The following is an 18,981-nucleotide window of genomic DNA, read 5'->3' on the forward strand; positions in this document are numbered from 1 at the left end:
TCTCGAATAATGTTTCCCAGTGGTAGCATGTAAAGTGTAAACAGTAAAGGACCGAGGCAGCTCCCCTGTGGAACCCCACAGCAGCTGTCAGGTTTCTCTGACACTTGATCTCCAATGCTGACTTAAAACTTCCTCCCTTCGATGTATGTTTTGAACCAGTTTAAGACACTGTTGGTCAGACCAACCAACTTCTCAAGACGATTGATCAGGATATCGTGGTCAATCATATCAAAGGCTGCGCTCAAGTCTAAGAGGATCAGAATTGAGACCTTTAGTAACGGTTTTACAACAGCTGTTTTGAAGGCATCTGGGAAAATGCCTGTTTGAAGAGATGTGTTTATAATCTCAAGGACATGGCTTGAAATGCTTTTGAATACCTGCTTTAAAAACGCTGTTGATATCGGGTCAATACAGGCAGTGGAGGAGTTACACCCAGTGACAGTCTTAAAAAAAACTCAGTTAATGTGATGGAGGTGAATTTTTCCATGGTTGCATCTGTTTTACAAGATCTTTTGAGTTTGTCTGTGTTTACATCAGAAGCAATACTGACTCTGATTGAAGTGGTTTTGTTTCTGAAGAACAGTGCGAGTTCACATTTTCACGCTGAGACCTGCAGTGGGCAGGGCTTGCCGCCCAATTATGGAGAACAATATTCTTGCGTTTCCAGCATTCTCTGTAATAATCTTAGAAAAGTATTCCTTTCTTGCCAGACATATTGTTTTGTTGTAGGGAGTCATGGCTTCTTTGTATATATCACAGTGAACTGGGAGTCCAGTTTTCATCCACCTTCTATCAGCTGCCCATCAAGTTCTCTTATTCTCCTTCACACTGTTATTGTTTAACCATCGGGAGATTCGACCAGTCGACTTCTTCCTCACCTTTAAAGGAGCAACAGTATTTAAAACAGACGGCAGAGTGTTATTGAAGTGTTCAACCGTGTCATTTAAAGAGCACTCATGGTTATAAGGTTCAATTGATCTCATCATCTCAGAGAATTTAGCTTCAGCCCTTTCATCAAGGAGTCTCTTTTGAACCAGAATTTCCCTTTTAGTCTTTGGTAATTCACATGCTGAAACATGATCCATGTGTAACCCTCTTGTTACTACTTAGTCCACAGTGTTACCATGCTGCTGGGTGGCTTCCTTTACATGTTGGGTCAGTTCAAAGCTGTCAAGTAAATGTATGAGCTCTATAGCTTTGTGGTCATTCTCCTTATTAACGTGAATATTCAAGTCTCCATTCAGAATTAACCTATCATATCTGGTGATACCTAGTGAGATCAACTCTGAGAGTTCCTGCAGAAATAACGTTGAGTCCTTTGGTGACCGATATACTCTGATGATTAGTACTGTTGATTTAGCTTTGAGCTCAAGAGCAAGATATTCAAATGATGTAAATTCACCAAGGTCAATGTCATTGTGCACAAACTGTGTGGAGAAGGTCACTGCGATCCCTCCTCCTCTCTTGTTTTCTCTAACTGACTGATCAAATGCATAGTTAGGAGGACAAGCCTCTGTCAGTGTTGGCTTACCAGTAGTGTTGTTAAGCCATGTCTCAACTAGGAACATACAGTGCAAACTCTTATCAATTATGAGATAATTTACCAGAAAAGATTTCTTGGCCACAGACCTGACATTGATACCATCTAGTATGGAATAATGTAATTTCGTACCAAATGTCAATACCTAGGCTACATCCACACTCATTTGTTTTTGTTTTAAAACACAGATCAAACATCTCCTACATTTACACAGGAGTAAATACTTTAATGCATCTAACGTTAGAACCAAGCGGCAACCAACAGTGACGTTACCCATTTGTTTGTGAAATTTTATTGACTGAGAATTTTATGAGACTAGTTGAATGGGAGTCTAGTGGCTCTTGTTGCTATTGCAGCTCAAGGCACTTCTGCATCGGCCTAATTTTTCAGACCCGGAAGCAATGTCCACTTTTACAAACGGTCTGTGATTAGAATGCCTTAGTTCACTCTTTTTAAACTGATGTTTGCTACATACCTGTCAAATGCACCGCAGAAACTGGAGTTGACGCAGACGGCTAGCTAGCGTCTACGGATAGCCTGCATGTGAGGCATTTAGGAAACATCGGTGAATTGTAGCATCTACCGATAGCCGTTACGTGAGGCGATGAGGGAGCATTGGTAAATTGTAGTGTCTGCAGACAACCTGTATGCAAGACACTAAGGGAACATCAGGAAATTGAAGCGTTTCCAGATGTTATGGAACATTATAGAGTCTGAAGATAGTCTGCATATGTAGGGGACATCTATAAAGTGTCTCCAAAAAAATAACCTGTTACACTTTGTCCCTTTAAGCTCCATGAAAGCTAAAGATTTGTACTGTAATGTGTAACATTAAAAAGTGTAAAAGTATTGTTATTGAGCTGTTATTGAAGTCAAGGAACCAGTACTGAAAATAGTACGATACCCGGTCCTAAGTGTATATTGCATTGGAAGCAGATCTGTACATGTCATAAAAACAGATATATAAACACTGAAACTGCCAAGAAAAGGGTTTACACAACCGTCTGGACACTCTGAGTGGATGCCCTCATATACCGCACTGAAAGACACACACTTCACATGCACATTATACTCCACCAGCTGCAATGTAAGCTGGCTTTATGGTTGAATGGATGCATGATTTTAGCCCCGTCTTTGAAGTCCACTGAGGCAGGGAATGGGAAGTGATGGATTTACGTTTCATGACATGCTTTACTGGCACACTGCCCTCCACACTCACCCTGGCTCATCTCCAGTCTACGATGCACATTTTGATCATATTTACCCAAAGCTGACAACCTTGTATAATTCATCCTTCTCCACCTTGTTTTTCTTGATTCTCTTATTTTTAGTCTCTCTTTATATGTTTCTTTGTACTTCTCTGCTTCTGTCTCATCTGTCTCTCTCCTCCTCAGCTCCTGGCGAAGAAGGTGTTCACCCTGTTTTCCCTGGTGGTGTGGCAGCTGTCTAAACAGAACCGCTATGATGTTGGCCTGCGTGACCTCTACTCCTTGCTCTGCTATGCCGGAAAGAAACTTGTGCTCTTTCCTCAGCCTTCTTGATGAAGAGGTCAGTCTGTCTGTTCTACATGTAATGGGAGTTTGAACACTAGCTGCGGGCGCATTATAGCCTTTATCAGTATGCATGAGGCGTAATAAAGGTTGTTCACTAAATTAAAGGAAGGTATTTACTCAGGCAAAGAAAATAAAGCAGGTTTTGACTATTGAACACTTTTTTCAGAAGCTTGAGGGAAAAAAACAGCTCTCAGGAAGACTCACCTTATCTTTTGGGTTCATTTTATTTCCAGTCAGTGAGTTGACAAATGTGCCCATGGGACATTACGACATGAACCCTTCATTAATTAATAAAAATTGTGCGCTACTGACACGAAAGCATATCTGCAGTTTACACCAACATTTAAAAAAAATAGTGTTCTCCTAAAATACTTTACTATTCAGACACTTGTTACCAGATGATCTTCTTCACATCCTCCAACCCTCAACATCAAGTTTTCATCACCTTTTCCTATACATACTATGCACTATGCACTATGTCTAATAATTATGTAAAACTATCCACACAGCATCTTGTTTTTTTGCATCAACAAGTGTCAGTGCTTATTATGTCCTTGATTGACAACAGGGCTGAGCTGGTGGGAGTGGACCAGTGAGACAATGAAATACGATCCAGGAAGTCCAGTTGGAGTAACAGATTAATGCATTTAAAGGCTGATCAGATGCCAAAACTCTGCACGAAAGTTTGTAATATTCAGGATTTTACAATTCTGGAAAGAAATCACAGCAACTGCTTCATCTTCTGTTGCAACCATCGAGAGGTAAAAAATAGAACTACAACATTCAAGTTGCAAAATAATCTACCAGGAATGTGGGCTTTAATATATTTGCTTGGTCACAGTTGCATCTTGCCAGATGACTTTGTATTATCTTGAAGCAAATGTTAAGTCCTGTTCAGCTTTCTTTTTTTTTTTGCCCGGCATTGCTGCATTGTTGCCTGTTTGCTGCTGCACTGCCAGACAGGAACCTTTTAAATGAATGATGAAGCTGTAGTTTTTTTACACCAGGCTCACATCTTATCAACCTGGGACGCCATTGTGAGGTAACAGAACAGCAAATGTGAAAAAAAACCAAAGTATACCACAACATCTGAGTCAGTCTGAGGGGACGCCCAGTCATCCTGTAACAGACACAGTTTACAGCTGCTTTCAGATCGACTGATCATTTGAGAGTTTCATGTTCAGGCTCAGCTCAGATGCAAAAGAGTGACGTCATGCTTCATCGAATCCCCACCAAGCAGCAACCAACAGTGACGTCACCCAATGGTTTGTCAACGGCCGTTATGAAGCCTCTAGTTAAGCTGTTATGGCGCCATCTTGCTCATCCCTAGCGTTTTGGTGCCGGTAGTGACCATATTTGGATGAGCTGGGGGGGGGGAGAGCAGTGGATCTGACTTGATCTGATTGTAAACCTTGTAATACTACATCCCGCCCACCGATAGCCGTAACCTGACTTCACCACAAGCCTATCAATCAAACAGACACGCCTCCAAAAAAACAGCCTTTTGAAGCTTATTTTCTAATTAATGACGGGATTATTTTCAGATGGACGGCCAGAAAACTAATAAGAAGGAGCAACTTTAGCTGACAACATCGAGATAATTCATGGAGAAATTTGAATGATTGGATTTTTGGAGCCAACCTCTAGTGGCACACTGTGGTATTGCAGCTTAAGGCACTTCTGCATCATCCTCATTTTTCAGACCCGGAAACTACGTCCACTTTTATATACTGTTAACGATCCCCACTTATGAGCAAATCTCCAAAATGTGTTTCTTTTGAAGCAAACCCTCACAAACAAACAACACACGCTATTTATAGACACATATTGTACCCTTGAACGTGTGCCGACCATCGTCACACCTGCTTCAAGTTCTGCTGCGAACCTCTTTACTGATGGTCACAGACTGACAAATCTTGCAAGGCAACATCATCGGGGGGGGGGGCAGAGGAGCAGCTCTGAGGTCACAGACTGGACTCTATACACTCCTCTGCTGCGCATGAGAATCACAAACAGACTTGGTGACACGGCAGCATTGGCAGAGCCCGGCAGCCACTGAGAATGTACTCGACCTACTGCTGAGGACAGCTTTCCCTCCAGTTACACAAGGACCAGATGGCCTGGAGTACAGCCCTAGAAACTTCATACTTTCTCATCCACAAAATCTATCCATGCTGCTGGAGAGGCAGGCAGAGACAGTATCATGTCTGTTTCAACACTGGGGATGGTGCAAGTCCAAATCACAGAGCCCTGTACCATATATGACCAAATATAAAGGAAATATCACCCACAAAAATACGAATTAGCCAGTTTTACTCCATCAAACTGCCTCAGCTTACTCCACCATTCAGATTTCATACTTCCATCTCACAGACCAATAAAAGGTCCCACAGTCTGCACACCTCTCACCTGACTTTAGATTCTCTATTAGACTCTTTCCAACGGGACTACAGTCCCCCTCTATCTGCTTCTGCTTGTCCTCCAGGCTCTGCTGGCAACGTGGTCCGCCTCCACCCACGCAGACACACGTATATACTCACATACTGCATCCACACAAATGTGCACACTTGCTCGAACAGAGAGTTGATGAGACAGTGACTGCAGATGAAGGCTTGACACCAGGAAAATGTGTGTCTATCGCCCCACAGGGGATCTAGCTGTGATCAAAAATGTATCAAAGAGGGGATAAAATTTGAAAAAGCAAACTTGAAAAGACCTCATCATTTTGTACCTGATCACAACATCTTTTCTTCTGCTCTTTTTGGGAGGGGGGGGGGGGGACGGTGCAGGAAACTCGTTCACCAGCAGCAGACACTCGCCGTCACATTTCTCGGTTTTTAACCCCAAAACGTTGCCATTGTTTAAAAGCCTATTAGCTGGCATTTCAAAGTGTAATTATTCATGCAAGCTGCTGTCGACTTCCTCTCTGTGGGGTTGCCCTGATGGCTGCACGGTCTAGGACAACCTCGCATGGGAATAGCAGGCAGTTGCTGTGACTGCATGAGCTGGAATGTGAACCCAAGTTGGGATGTCATCTTTCTTTTAGTGGCCTGTCTGTCATCACTTCCAAATACGAACAGAGGTAAAGCAGCACCTTTAAACCTGAACAAAATGACAACAGCGTACAAGTCACACTATTCAGGCTCTTCTGGCTGCTGGAGGAATTTTTTAAATTGTATTTGAATTTGTGACTATATTTGGGTCCAAAGTTACTTTTAAGTGAACTGATCTCTTTTTTTGGACTTTTACATTTGTCTGTAAATGTGAAAACAAAATATTTATCTGATGTACTCAGTGAAGCTGCCAGACAGACCATTACTAGGAAATGGACATTCCATCTATGGAAGATTGGTATGATATTATTCATGACATTGTTGTACTGGAGAGAATCACTTTCACCCTGAGGCTTCAAGAAAACCAATTCAGGGAGATATGGGAAAAGTGGAAAGTTTATATTTCCCTAAAATGCATCCTTTGTTTAAAAAATAGTTTCATATGTATGTGTATATAAGGACTTTTTTTCATTAAATAACAAAACACCCACACATGTTCCAATTTGGGGTTTTTTGGCAGCTAAAAAGAGGGAGCACCCTGTAAAACTGATGACAGCTGTGAACATTTTTGTTGTAATGTGATTCTAAATAAATAATTTAGAAACAAAAAACTTGTTCAAACAACAAGCACTAAAATGATGTTTGACTCTCCCCTTGTCTTTCTGTCTGTCTTCAGAACCTGTTAATGGCCTATGAGGGACCTGGACACTGCTCAGCTCACCTCTGATAACCTGCCACCAGTAGAGTCGATCCAGGTTGGCAGCTGAGGTGAGTTTTCCCGCAGACAAGGAGGGATTTGTCGTGTTCTTTCCTCTTTGACTGCCAGATACAAAGAAGGTGAAATCTCCTCTGTATTGGTACAAGCCAACTGGAGCACAGTTCAAATGTAGTTTGTTTACCCCGAGAGAGAGTCCTGAGAGCTGTCAGCTCCTCTTAATATTCATTGTACCACTAAAATATAAACAAACACCTTGCCGACGCTGGAATGCTCAGTAGAGTTAGCTGGTGTTTAGACACCACTGCTGTCACTGCATCTGCTCGTCTTAACTTCCGTCCCCGTCTCCTTGGCTGTCTGTCTGCTGCTCGGTTTGTGTACTCGTGTTACTGCATGCACATGAGCACGTGTGCCCGAGTCTCTCTATAAACACAGGTGATAACAGATAAACGAATAGCCGCGCATTAACACATGCGGAGCACACAGGGGCTAAATTATTTATGCAGCTGTGATATTGCATCTTTCATCTCGGCTTCTTCCTCGTCTCTCCGTGCTGGGCAAAGCAGATGGCATATTTTGAAGTGGCAGTCATGTGTGCAGGCGGATGGAAAGATGTATGGGATAGCCTCCCAGTGCACACTTTTTTTTTTTTTTTTTTAAGCGAGGACATAAAGAATGTTTGTGTGTGCAGATGCATGCATGTACTTTTACTACGCGCGTGTGTGTGTGTGTGTGTGTGTGTGTGTGTGTGTGCGCGCCAATCCCAATTCAGACAAAGGCCCAGCCAGAGTCCATTGGCTGGGCGGGAGCGCGTGCAGCGTAGTAATGAGGGCGTCATTAGTTTGGCTGGGAGGCTCCTCCACTATTAGCTAATGGCTTCGCAGCCATCTGCTCTGACAGGCTCCACTGGTTACTCATTTCCACCTCGATCAGAGTATATGCTACTGGAGATGTGTTTCCTGTCTATGTGTGGAGGTTCCCGGAGTGGCTGAACCCCTCCTGTTGTGTGCTTCGGCTCCTCCTGTCTGTTTGTCTGGCTCACTGTCAAGCAGCCGTCTGTCTCTCTCTCTGGTCGCTTTTGTACCTCACACAGCATCTGCACAGTTTCTTTTTTCACTCACTCTATACTTTAACTCTTTTTTTCTTTTTTCTTTTTTTTTAGCTCCCATGCATTCAGTTTAGTTTTCTGAAGATTGCACTCTTACGTTTCTAAATAAAGCATAAAGACCTGCCTGTGTGATATGATAATGATATGTCGAGCTGATGTATTTATCTGTTATTAATGTTTGCCTTGTGTACATACAGCACCACAAATGTCACCGCAAAAAAAACAGATTAGACCTGAGTGAGTTGTTTGTTAACCTCGCTTGGCCTTTTCTTTCTTTCTTACCTTAAAAAATAATAGAAATAAAATAAAGGCTTTGAGCACATCTGTTGTTAAGTGGAGTACAGTACAAAGCTGCAACACACCAGTTTAAAGTGGAGTGTTATGGCTGCATAATTATCAACAAAAAAACCTCTTTAAAAGGCATAATTTTTGTGTCTGGTGGAAAACAACAAGTACTTGGAAATGACAATGTGTGACCTATCTTGTCAGCTTCACTGGGAGCTGACCTGTTTCTTCCACACGGGCTGGAACCAAAAATAGGTTGTGGGCACGTTGCTGGTGGGTCTCCACAGGACGCGAGCTGTAATAGATTTTAAACAGACTGGCTCCCAGGGCAAAAGGATAAACTTGCCACCTCCCGATTCTTTTGGAAAATGTGTATGACAACCTGGTCTATTTACCTGATGTGCTCCACTTACAGTGCTGTACTCCACTCTGTGCCGTTCTCTCCCTCTATCGCTGCTTCTGTGCTTTTAGTCAGTTTCAAGTGGCTTTTATGTAAGTTTTTGGGAAAAATCAGAAAACATAAAATGACAATCAGATGCATTTGAATCAGCTCAGTTGAATTGAGCGCATAATTTTTCGTAGCAGAATGTCAGACAAAAAAGAAAAACAAAATCTATTTTAGTTTTCAGTTTTCCATCAACCTGGAGGAAATTTAGCACATTCGTCCATACAGAATTAGCCTGGAGTACCCAGACCCAAATTCATGTTCCACAGGGAATCGTTCGCAGTCGTTCCATCCTGGGCGTAGACCTCGGGTTAATTTTAACCAATCAGCATTTGCCGAAAATGATGAACACTGCCGCTGCAACTACCTGGGGCCCGTGTCCACCAAAGCGTTTTCCCTGAGCACAGAATATTTTTATTCTTTTTTTTAATGGGAGTGGCGAGTTGTTGTGTTTTATTTCAAAATGGCAGCAGCGTGACAAGGAGCTGAACGTTCCATGGTTTGTTTTTTTTACTCTGTTGCAGAGAGTTGAAAAATGGTTAACTTTGAATAAAATGCTGCGCTCGTCACTTTCACTTTTTACCCATTACAGTGAAGGAGGGGTGGGGCAAATGAACTAGTCACTGATTGGTCACCCTTCAGACTGGCAGAGCAAACTTCTAATACGAGCACCATGACCATCTTATAATCACAGCAAAGAAAACTGAAGCTGTGAACGAGAGTCTGGCAGAGCCAGGCCGATACAGATTAGCTTCAAATACAGAGATTTATCAGCAATGTGTGAACTCGTTTAGCAAAGGCTTGAATATAACAAATGTTCATTTATTTTTAAAAGTCCCCCACTGTAGTATTAATAAGTATTAATTTTATGTAAAAATATTTTGGCAGTTTCAAGCATATTGAAACATGGTACAAAGTCAACAGGATGTCACAGCGGATGACAATATCAGACAATGCACATCATTGACATGACACGCATAAATATTCAGTACTGATGTGCATCCACTCTGCCATGCAGATTGGCCAGCCATCAGCTCGCTATAAGTGTTTGTCTGTTTGACTAATCGTCTCTATTTGTTTTTATCTGCAGCCTATTCCCATTTCCCCCATGGTCCTCCGTCTCCCTCTCTTCCTCTCTCCCTCTCTCCATCTCTTACCCTGTCCATCCATTTCTCATTTACTATGAATATCACAACATCTGTCCCTGAGGGGCCCTTCCAAGATATTACAAATTATCACCCTTCGTTTTGACACAGACGTGTCTGAGCATTTATCACACCTATCAGGGTGCGTCATCAACATATGATCGGATCCGCTTTCTCCGAGTGAGGGAGAGGAGGGGTGGGCATCTCATCCACAGCACGCATACACGCACACAGCAAAAACACACTGCCAAACATCCAGATGTACCTGTCAACGCCATGACACTCACCTCTCCGGGCATACACGCACATATCCTACAGATGCTAGAAATCTCTCCTCTTGTGGGCTTCTCTGTCCTGTGCTTTAGCGCGGCTCCCCTGGGCACAGTAGAACCCCATCCTGTTTAATTGAGTGTATCTCATCATTTGCAGTGGGCCTTCCCCTCGCTCATCAGTTTTAAGAGCCCCTTTGCTTCCTGCCACCCTTAACGCTTCAAGGGAATCCAGTATTCTGTGTGTGTGTGTGTGTGTGTGTGTGTGTGTGTGTGTGTGTGTGTGTGTGTGTGTGTGAGGATTTGTGAGTGTTTTAAGCAGATCTGGTGAGTTAAGTGAGGAGGATAAAAGCACCAATGTGAATCATGTTGTTGACATGGAGTCTCAGAAAGTATAAGTGAGAGAGATGAGGAAGTGGCACACGCCAACATGCAGTGAGGGACTGAACTTGAGACAAAACTTCTCCAAGTCTTGTTACAGTCAGAGGAAGGTTTGTGCACTTTCCCCCCTCAAGTTAAAATGGTCGTAACTTTTGGAAAGGATTTTCTTTGTTTTGCATGGAATATATCAGTGATACAACGTCTCAGTTCCTGGGGGACAGGAGTGTTTGCTCCATGGGGTCTCCCTCAGTTATCTGTATATTTTCTGGGCTTGTACTCTGGAATTACTGTAGCACCAGATGAGTTGGACATCTTCTCTTCGTCTTACAACTAAATTTAAAGTTCAAATGCATCTTAGGATCAATGGGAACACTTTCACATACATTAGCTGCCTGTCCAGTATAGACTTAATTGTGGTTTTTTTTTTTGTTTATTCCTGTTTAAATAGAGCAGCCGTGGCTGATTTGTCCGACCTCTTACACTCCTATTCTCCACATCGCTTGCTGAAGTCATGGGATCAGCAGCTTCCAGTGGTTTGTAGATCCAAACTGGACTTTTTCAGTGATAGCTCTGAAACCTAGGAACTGCCTCCTGCTCCAGATCAGGTCAACAGCTTCACCACCACTGTTTAAATCTGGATTGAAAACAATTATTGTCGTATTTAATGTAAAGGCCAATTTTGATTTAGAGTTTTTTTACATTGTTATTTTGGCTCAATGTTGTTTTTCCTTTTTTTTTTTTTTTTTTTTTTTATTCTTACCTAAAATTTTATGTTTTGTAACTATTGACTACTTTATTTTTGAGAGCCTGATTAGTTTTAACTTTGATGTGTTTGAGTTCTGTCTAAAAATGTCAACATTTTGGTCAACATAAATTGTGTTTAAATGTATTGTATAAACAAGCTGACTTGACTTGTGTGTCATGGTACACCTGTCAGATGTCAAGATGACTGACAGGACAGTACTGTGAAGGTATTAGGATAGTAAGACATTTTGTTGTTTGCGCTGGATTTCAGCAGAGGCATGATGATGAAGAGCTTAACGCTTTGACATTCATATTGAATTTAAAGATGTTAATGTTCTCATTGCATGTAAAGAATTGTAGGAAGGCAACAGAAACTTAAGAATAAGATCACCATATTAGATATTCGGTGGCAAATCCTTTGCAGTCAAACACTGCCTCAGGTCTGTTATCCACAAACATCAGAAGATACATGATGCTCTGCCAGGTCTGTCTCTTAGCTGATTTCATTTGTTTGGTTTTGTTTTGGGGATGTTTGCCTTAATTGTGGTCTGCAGCGGGTCAACACATGCTCACTTGGATTGGGGTCAAGTAGGCATTAATTATTTGTATATTGCGACGAGTACATTAAGGGTACTGAACTGCTCCACTGTCTTAAATTTGTAGGACTGTATGTAGAGTATCGGGACGATAAGCAATTCATAACCACAGTTATTGTTTTGTTTTAAATCCAGTGAAATCCATCACTAATACTGACCTATACATCTGTTTTGTCTCTTTCCACTGTCATAATGTCTCTGCTTGCATTCACTTCCCTCACTAGTCCTTCTCTACCCTTCCCTGGTGTACAGTAACAGTAACAGTCACTAATCCACCTTTATCTGGATGTTTTCTCTCCTCGGGCCCAGAAACAGAAGAGTCACACACAGATACACTCGACTGGACAACGTTGACGCTGTGCAGACCCCAGAGATAATGTACATGCAGACATACTGTACATACCAACCCTCACACTCCCGTGGACAGAGAGAAAACATCCTGCCGCAGACAGGGATGGCAGCACTAATTGCCGCTGCTTAGCGATGCTTTCCGGTGACAATATGTTTGTGACGCTGCGTCAGACTGAACTGTGCTGTTTGATGTTGCCCCAGCTGGCTTCTGATACTACACACAATATAGTCCAACTCTTCTTATCCCTCTATGGCCACTATCTCCTCCTCCTCTTTTTTAATTCTACCCCTCCTCGTCGCTCCATATGTTGTATGTTAGAAATAGAAAACAGGGTTCAGAAAGGGGCTAGGTGGGAATAATCGCAGAGATGAGAAAGGAAAGATTAACCTCCTTTTCCCATGTGTATGCATGTGTGTTTGTGTATGTCTCTTCCGCATGCCAGATTAAGTGCTCATTTCTGTAAGCACGTTGTGTTTCAACTGCTTCACCTCCACCTCCACCTTCCTCCTCTTCCCTTTTTTTCTTTGAGCGTTTTCTAGGTACTCTTTGCCCTTGCTTTGTCATTCTGCACTTGAGAAGTGCATCACCACATCACATATGCATAGAGATTGTGCATGTGAGTGTGTGCGTGCGCATATGTGTGCGTGCGTGCGTGCGAGTGTGTGAGACGCTCCCTATGGTTACCGCTGTAATTCTGTATGCTTTCAGCTTGTTCTAGCTTCCCAGTGTGACTCAACCTCACGTCTATTTGTGTCTCTCTCCGTCTCTCTGTCTTTTTTAACTCGCTACATCTTGCTTTTAGTTACTCTTCCTTGCTTTCATTCTTCATCAGTTTTTTTGCCATGTTTTCTCTCTCTCTCTCTCTCTCTCTCTCTCTCTCTCTTTGTCTTTTCTTTTCTCATTGTTCATTTCACATTTTCTCCTCCTTCTTTGTCCGTCCCTCCACCTTTCTTGTGCATCTTCACTCCCCCTCTCACTTTCTCCCTACTTCACTCTCCCTCTTCTCTTCCTCAACCTTCTCCTCCTCCTCTTTCCATGCCTGCCATCTCTTCTTTTCATTTTCTGACTCAACACCTTGCTCTTTGCATGTCTATTTCTGGTCTCTATCTTCCTCTCCCCATGCCAGCATCACCTCCCCCTGGTTCTCATTATCTGTCTCCCTCTCTTCCTCTCTCCTGTCTCTGTCTCTGCTCACAATCCTTTTATTCCCAAACCTGTGCCACCCACATGTGTGCACACGTGCACCCACACGGACGTATACCTGCACACACACAGATGCACAGTTTTTAAAAGCATTGCATCTTTAGACCAGTTATTTTTTTTTTTTTTTTACCTCTGGGAACATGACAAACATGCTAAAACTGCTTGTTAAAAGGAGAAGTAACTGCAATATCAAGGCAAGACTTGTCAGAAATTGTTATCCTTCCTCCCTTCAACCTATTTTTAGGATTTCACTTGATGGAACTACAATACAACGAGCTCTGAAACATGTTTAAAACGTACATATTTAATGATTAAAGAAATTTTATTCGCTTCAGTTCATTTGGCCATTTTTTGACAAATGTCATCACAGAATTAATAAACTGTGGGTATCATGCGATGTACTTGCTTCCGATATTATCTATGCGAACAGCTGCAGACATAAATAAATAAAAAATTTTAAAAAAAAACCCATCTCAGGAACAGAAGTTAACCTGACAATGAAGTAAAGCAGCTGTTCCCTGATATGTGTCTTTGTAGAAAACTGCAAAACAATTAATCAGTGATCTGAAAAATAGCAATGCGTTATAATGAATCATATTAATAAGCCTATAATATTTTTTCTATCTTGCTGCCCTTGATTCTTTTGAAACTTCTTTTATTTTTGCTGTTATCTCACGTTTTTGTCACTAATGATCCCCACTCAGTGCAACTTGCAAACAAAAACCTAGCAGATGTTCTTTAGAAAAATACCGTTAAATTATAACACATTATACTTTGTCATTTTAACCCTCACCGATAACAAACAGACCAGCCATCAGTGATACGATCATACTGCAACAAGCATTCGTGAACATGCATCCACACATTCAACCTTTCTGTCCTCTCCCGGTTTGCATTACACTTTGTTGTGAACGTTGTTACTGTGCCCTAATTTTTTTGTCACTTGATGCGGAAGATGCGCTCCCTCTGCTACCTTCTGATCAAATGGAACAGATGTTCATTGAAAAGCTGCTGTGCAGTTACAATAATACAAAAATTTTGGCATGCAAACTTTGATAGCTGACAAACACGAGAAACATTTGTGATATGATCTGTCGATAATGAGCATTTGTATTATTAGTGCATGAGGAGAAATTCTTCATCATCTGTTTCCGGACTGGTTGTATTTTCTCTGTGTGCCTTCCCTCTTGTCGAAATTTTTTCACCATGCACTTGTATTTTTTTTCTTTTCTTTTTTCGTCTGATCTTTGTCTAGATCCCCTGTGGTACAATGGAAATATCCTCTGAACTCCATGACAATGAGTCCTGGAACGCAGTACAGAGAAAACAACCTCTCCACCAGCAAGTGAAGTGACGGAGGGTTTTCTGTCCTCGTGAGATCAGCCTGCACAGGTACAGATAATGGAAACAAGCATCAGCGTTAACTGCAATTACAAAACACTTCTTCTTGTATCCACATCATCTCAGCTGAAGCTCCTCTCTTGTACTTTGATTCATAAAGCAATATGTTCAAGTAGCTTCTTTTTATCTTTTGGTCTGCTGTCAATATCTTTAAATAATTACCACTTCCAGGCTCATAGGAACCAAAGAACGAAAACCCTTGACTTCACTCAAAATTCTAAGCAATTCATACTTTGGGTTGCATAGAAGTACAGTATAAATCTGAATTATGGAGTTAGTTTGATTCAAAAGGCAAGACATAAATGTTCCTTCTGACCCTTTTTAAACCAATCATGCTTCCACCCCCTCATGTTCCTGACTGGTCAATAATTACAACTAGGAAGTCACTGAATGTCTCAAGGCCCAAAGGCTCTTTGATAAGGGAAAGTGCAAAACTCACAATCCCAATAATGATCTCTTTGTAAATATAGACTTTTGAAGAAGGGAGGAAATGGGTTCATAAGATAAAACAGTTTTTCACTGAGAGTCGCAAAGGATTTAAGTTTGCACATCAAAATTACATTAGTTTCCACAGGGACAAAGATGGTGCTTTCTGACCATGATACATTCATGTTTTCTTTGATTTATAATGAACACATGTTTTGGTTATGAAAATAATATAATATACACATATATAATATTAAAAAAAAATGGACCATATTTTCTTTATCAAATTGTAAGTAGAAGTAGTGGTGGAAAAGAGTGAACATGAGAGTAAACTATACATTAGAAAGTAAAATAGTCCACCTCGTGTTCCTACACATTCATGCAGTTTTTATAGCCCACATTAGCCGAATCCTTTCACTGTGTAATCAGTGAATCTAAAATTATCCTCTACCAAACCTCATTTCCTTTGTTTCTTTGCGCTCACCAGGATGACAGTTTGTTTTTGGCAACAGACCCGCAGGGCTTTTGTTGTCTTTATTATTATCCTCCATTCAGCAGAGAAAAATGAATATAGTTGAGGCAGAAAAGTGGGCTACTGGTTCAGTGGCATTTCCTCGTCAGGCTCGTACGCGGCGCTGGTAAAGCCTGTGTGAAAATGGATTGATTTGATCCAGCTCACAATATTGTGGCTCCAGTATGGTCTGTGAAAATTTACCATTTCATACAAACACAGCGACACATACAAAAAAAAAATGCCGTTCAGTTTTGTGTTTGCATGCCGAGGCCTCTACATGTGGTAAACAGGCTTAGAGAAAACAGAATTGTCAGTCGGTGTGTGCTGTTTGAAATGCCGGTGCTACAGTGGGAGACCTCACAGAAGAGTCAGCTCGCTTGTAAGAAATTAAAAATAAACTGGTGCATGCGTCCCTCTGAAGAAATTGTGACCTCAGTTACAAGTAAAGCATACATTAATAATACCTGCTCGTCTTCATGAATGTGACACAGTCAAAAGAGCTCTGGCAGACTAACAAACCCTCTGAACATCAGCTGTCCAGTCGAGCAGAGAGACAACATTAGCAAGTAGCTGTTGAATATAGTGGATCAATGAGCAGCCTGTGATTTCCCTGAGCAGTTGGTGGAGACCAAAGTAGATCTACAAGAGAGTACATATTAGGCACAATGAATGCTGCTGTTGTTCCACACATGCTGGATGCGTGTACAGGCAAACGTCTGCAACCGACTTTGTCACGACAACTTCATGAATGTGTCAATGTTGCATTTACTTCTTGTTGCACGACCCTCAAGTGGCCAAAAACTAAATTGCCACTGTTTTAAATATCAACTCTGCTTTCCGAATTGCATACAAATTGTTTTTTTTACTTTCAGTACGTACTGCAGCTATCCTTAAAAAAAATATGTACTGTTGCTTGTATTATATTTTGGGACATCATAAAAATGTGCCTTGAACTTTGACCCTCCTTGCCATATCCATTGTGATCTGTAGTAAAAAGAAAATGGATGCCATTTTGAGTATGGTCCTATTTAATGCCTCTTTTTCTTCTTCCTCTTCTTTACCGTTTTGTGGGCGGATCATTAGCGCCACCAACTCTCCAGGATGCTCAGTCCATGTGATGTATTTTCCACCGTGTGCAGGATTGTGGGTCAGAACAGCTCTCGTAGCATGTTGGCGTGCATACTGCAAAATACGACCTGATGAAGTAGGACATCCTGGTACTTTTGGCATACGCCATTTCACATACTACGTTGCGGGACATTCTGATAATCAAGTTCATATTTTTGCGATGGTTGTGACACTTTTTATTTCATTGAGTCACTATTTCTTGACAATCTTTCTGCAGCCATAACAGTAGCAAGGGGGCAGGCTACAGCGGTCGAGGAGGCTGCCGTTTAGCACTGGGCTAACTTGAATAGGGATAAAATACTTCAATCATGCGGCTCTTCTGAACTTTCCAAATGTCATCAGACTGAATATATCAAATCCTGATCGTGAAGCAAGTCATTTTGTTGAGGTTTTGATGCATTTTATTCTATTTATCCACCGTTTTATGGCAGAAGCGACAGAGAAGGCTACAGCAGAGACTATGACGTCCACTGGAAGACAAAAGTTCTGCACTGCAGGTTTAAAGTCATCAAGTTCCATACTGTATAAATGTCAGATGATTTCTGCAACACTCACTGCTGAAAACATAAAACTAGTACAGAGTTAGTTCTCATTTGAATAAAGTTCTGTCAGGTGCCCACCTGCTTGAGTGGAAAACTACTTTCCAAATACCAACAAAAAATGCTGACACCGCTCTATATACATGTAACACTTTCACTGGTAGTACACTATTTCTGGTCACTGTCCTCCTCTGGAGAAATGGAGGCACACTTCAGTGCTGGGATGGGACACACTGCTGTTTCTGTCTCTTCAGAGCAGCTACATGAAAAAAAAAAGAAACAGTCCACGTCGTACAGAGAAGAAAAAGGTCGGCACTGCAGTGTCGGACACATCGGACGGAGTTCAAACAGATTTGGTCACAGTGTTTTATTGTGAGCGAGCATTATTGTATGAAACATACTGCAGAGTGACATTTTACAGAGAGAGGGAGGATTTAAACTTCTTCTGAAAAAAGATTGAGAGATATGTGGAACGATGGAAAGAAACAATAAAGCGACAGATTGAGACAGAAGTGGCACGTAGGCTCAAATTGAAAGTGGAGTATCTGCAGTACTAAAGACACACACACACACACGCACACACACACACACGCGCACACACACACAATAGCTATCTGCCCCCTCCAGCTCTATTTCTCCTTAAAACCGTGTCTCTGTTTAGCCCTCACACATCATTACCTGGAAACCCCACTGCTTCCTCCTGAGTCCTTTCTTTCTTAACAGCCTCTCTTCCTGCACAAACTCATTCCTCCCTACTGGATGGACAGAGAGAGGAGGAGGAGGAGGAGCAGGACGGGGAGAGTTGCAGGAGAGGTTTGTGAGTCAGAGGCAGGTGCTTGACAGCCAGCCAGCCAGCTCAAGAAACGTTTCATCCACCACCTCCTGTGTTTCCTTCCCATCCACCCCTTCTGTGTCTGTGGTCCTCTGCTCACTGGAGATACCAGAACCCACAGCAGAAGGCCAAATATCTCTCTCTCTCCTCTTCTTTCACTTATTCTCCTCCTCTTTTTTTTTGTTGTCCTCTTCTTCTGCTGTCAGTCTCCATCGCCCCAAAACACTTTTCCTTTAATGCACCTGAACATGTCTCTGCTCCCTGCAGGCCTTTTGCCCGGGTTCTTCAACCGGCGTGTTGCTGGCACGCGCCGCTCTCCTGCTGGGACACCGCTCACAAACACATATTCTGCTTTGGCCGAATATTCACTCAGACAACTCACCTGTCCTTCACACAGATGCACACACACTCGTAAATGTATGAGCCCACATACTCACTTTCTTTTTTTCTCATCAAGCATTCATCCTGCCTGCTTCACCTTTGGGACGAGAGCTCTAATCTCTGCGTTCCCTCTCGTCTCAGTTTGTTTTGAGCTGCCATCAGATCGGTGGCTGGAGCCCACACTTTGAACCTGGCTGCCGTCGGTGGTGTTTACTTACTCTGATGTACTGTATATGTTCTCACTGTGTTTGCTCCCTCTTTAGGGCACCACACTTGGCATGATGCACAACCACGTACGTCGTAAAATGTATGTACAAACACTTGCTTCACAACCCGGCTCTGTCCGTCCATGCACGTGAATGCATCAAACT

The 18,981-nt window shown here is 42.1% G+C and overlaps 1 long non-coding RNA gene across 1 annotated transcript; it reads left to right on the forward strand.

The window, feature by feature from the left end:
* Window positions 1-3,052: 3,052 nt before the first annotated feature.
* LOC138204182 (uncharacterized) lies at window positions 3,053-14,837 on the forward strand. The gene is made up of 3 exons (XR_011178779.1): window positions 3,053-3,088; window positions 6,823-6,914; window positions 14,645-14,837. It is a non-coding gene; the product is annotated as an uncharacterized lncRNA (long non-coding RNA).
* Window positions 14,838-18,981: the final 4,144 nt, after the last annotated feature.

This window comes from Embiotoca jacksoni, unplaced genomic scaffold (assembly GCF_022577435.1).
Source record: "Embiotoca jacksoni isolate LCO1_2020_lvr unplaced genomic scaffold, fEmbJac1.0.p SCAF_24, whole genome shotgun sequence".
NCBI lineage: Eukaryota > Metazoa > Chordata > Actinopteri > Embiotocidae > Embiotoca > Embiotoca jacksoni.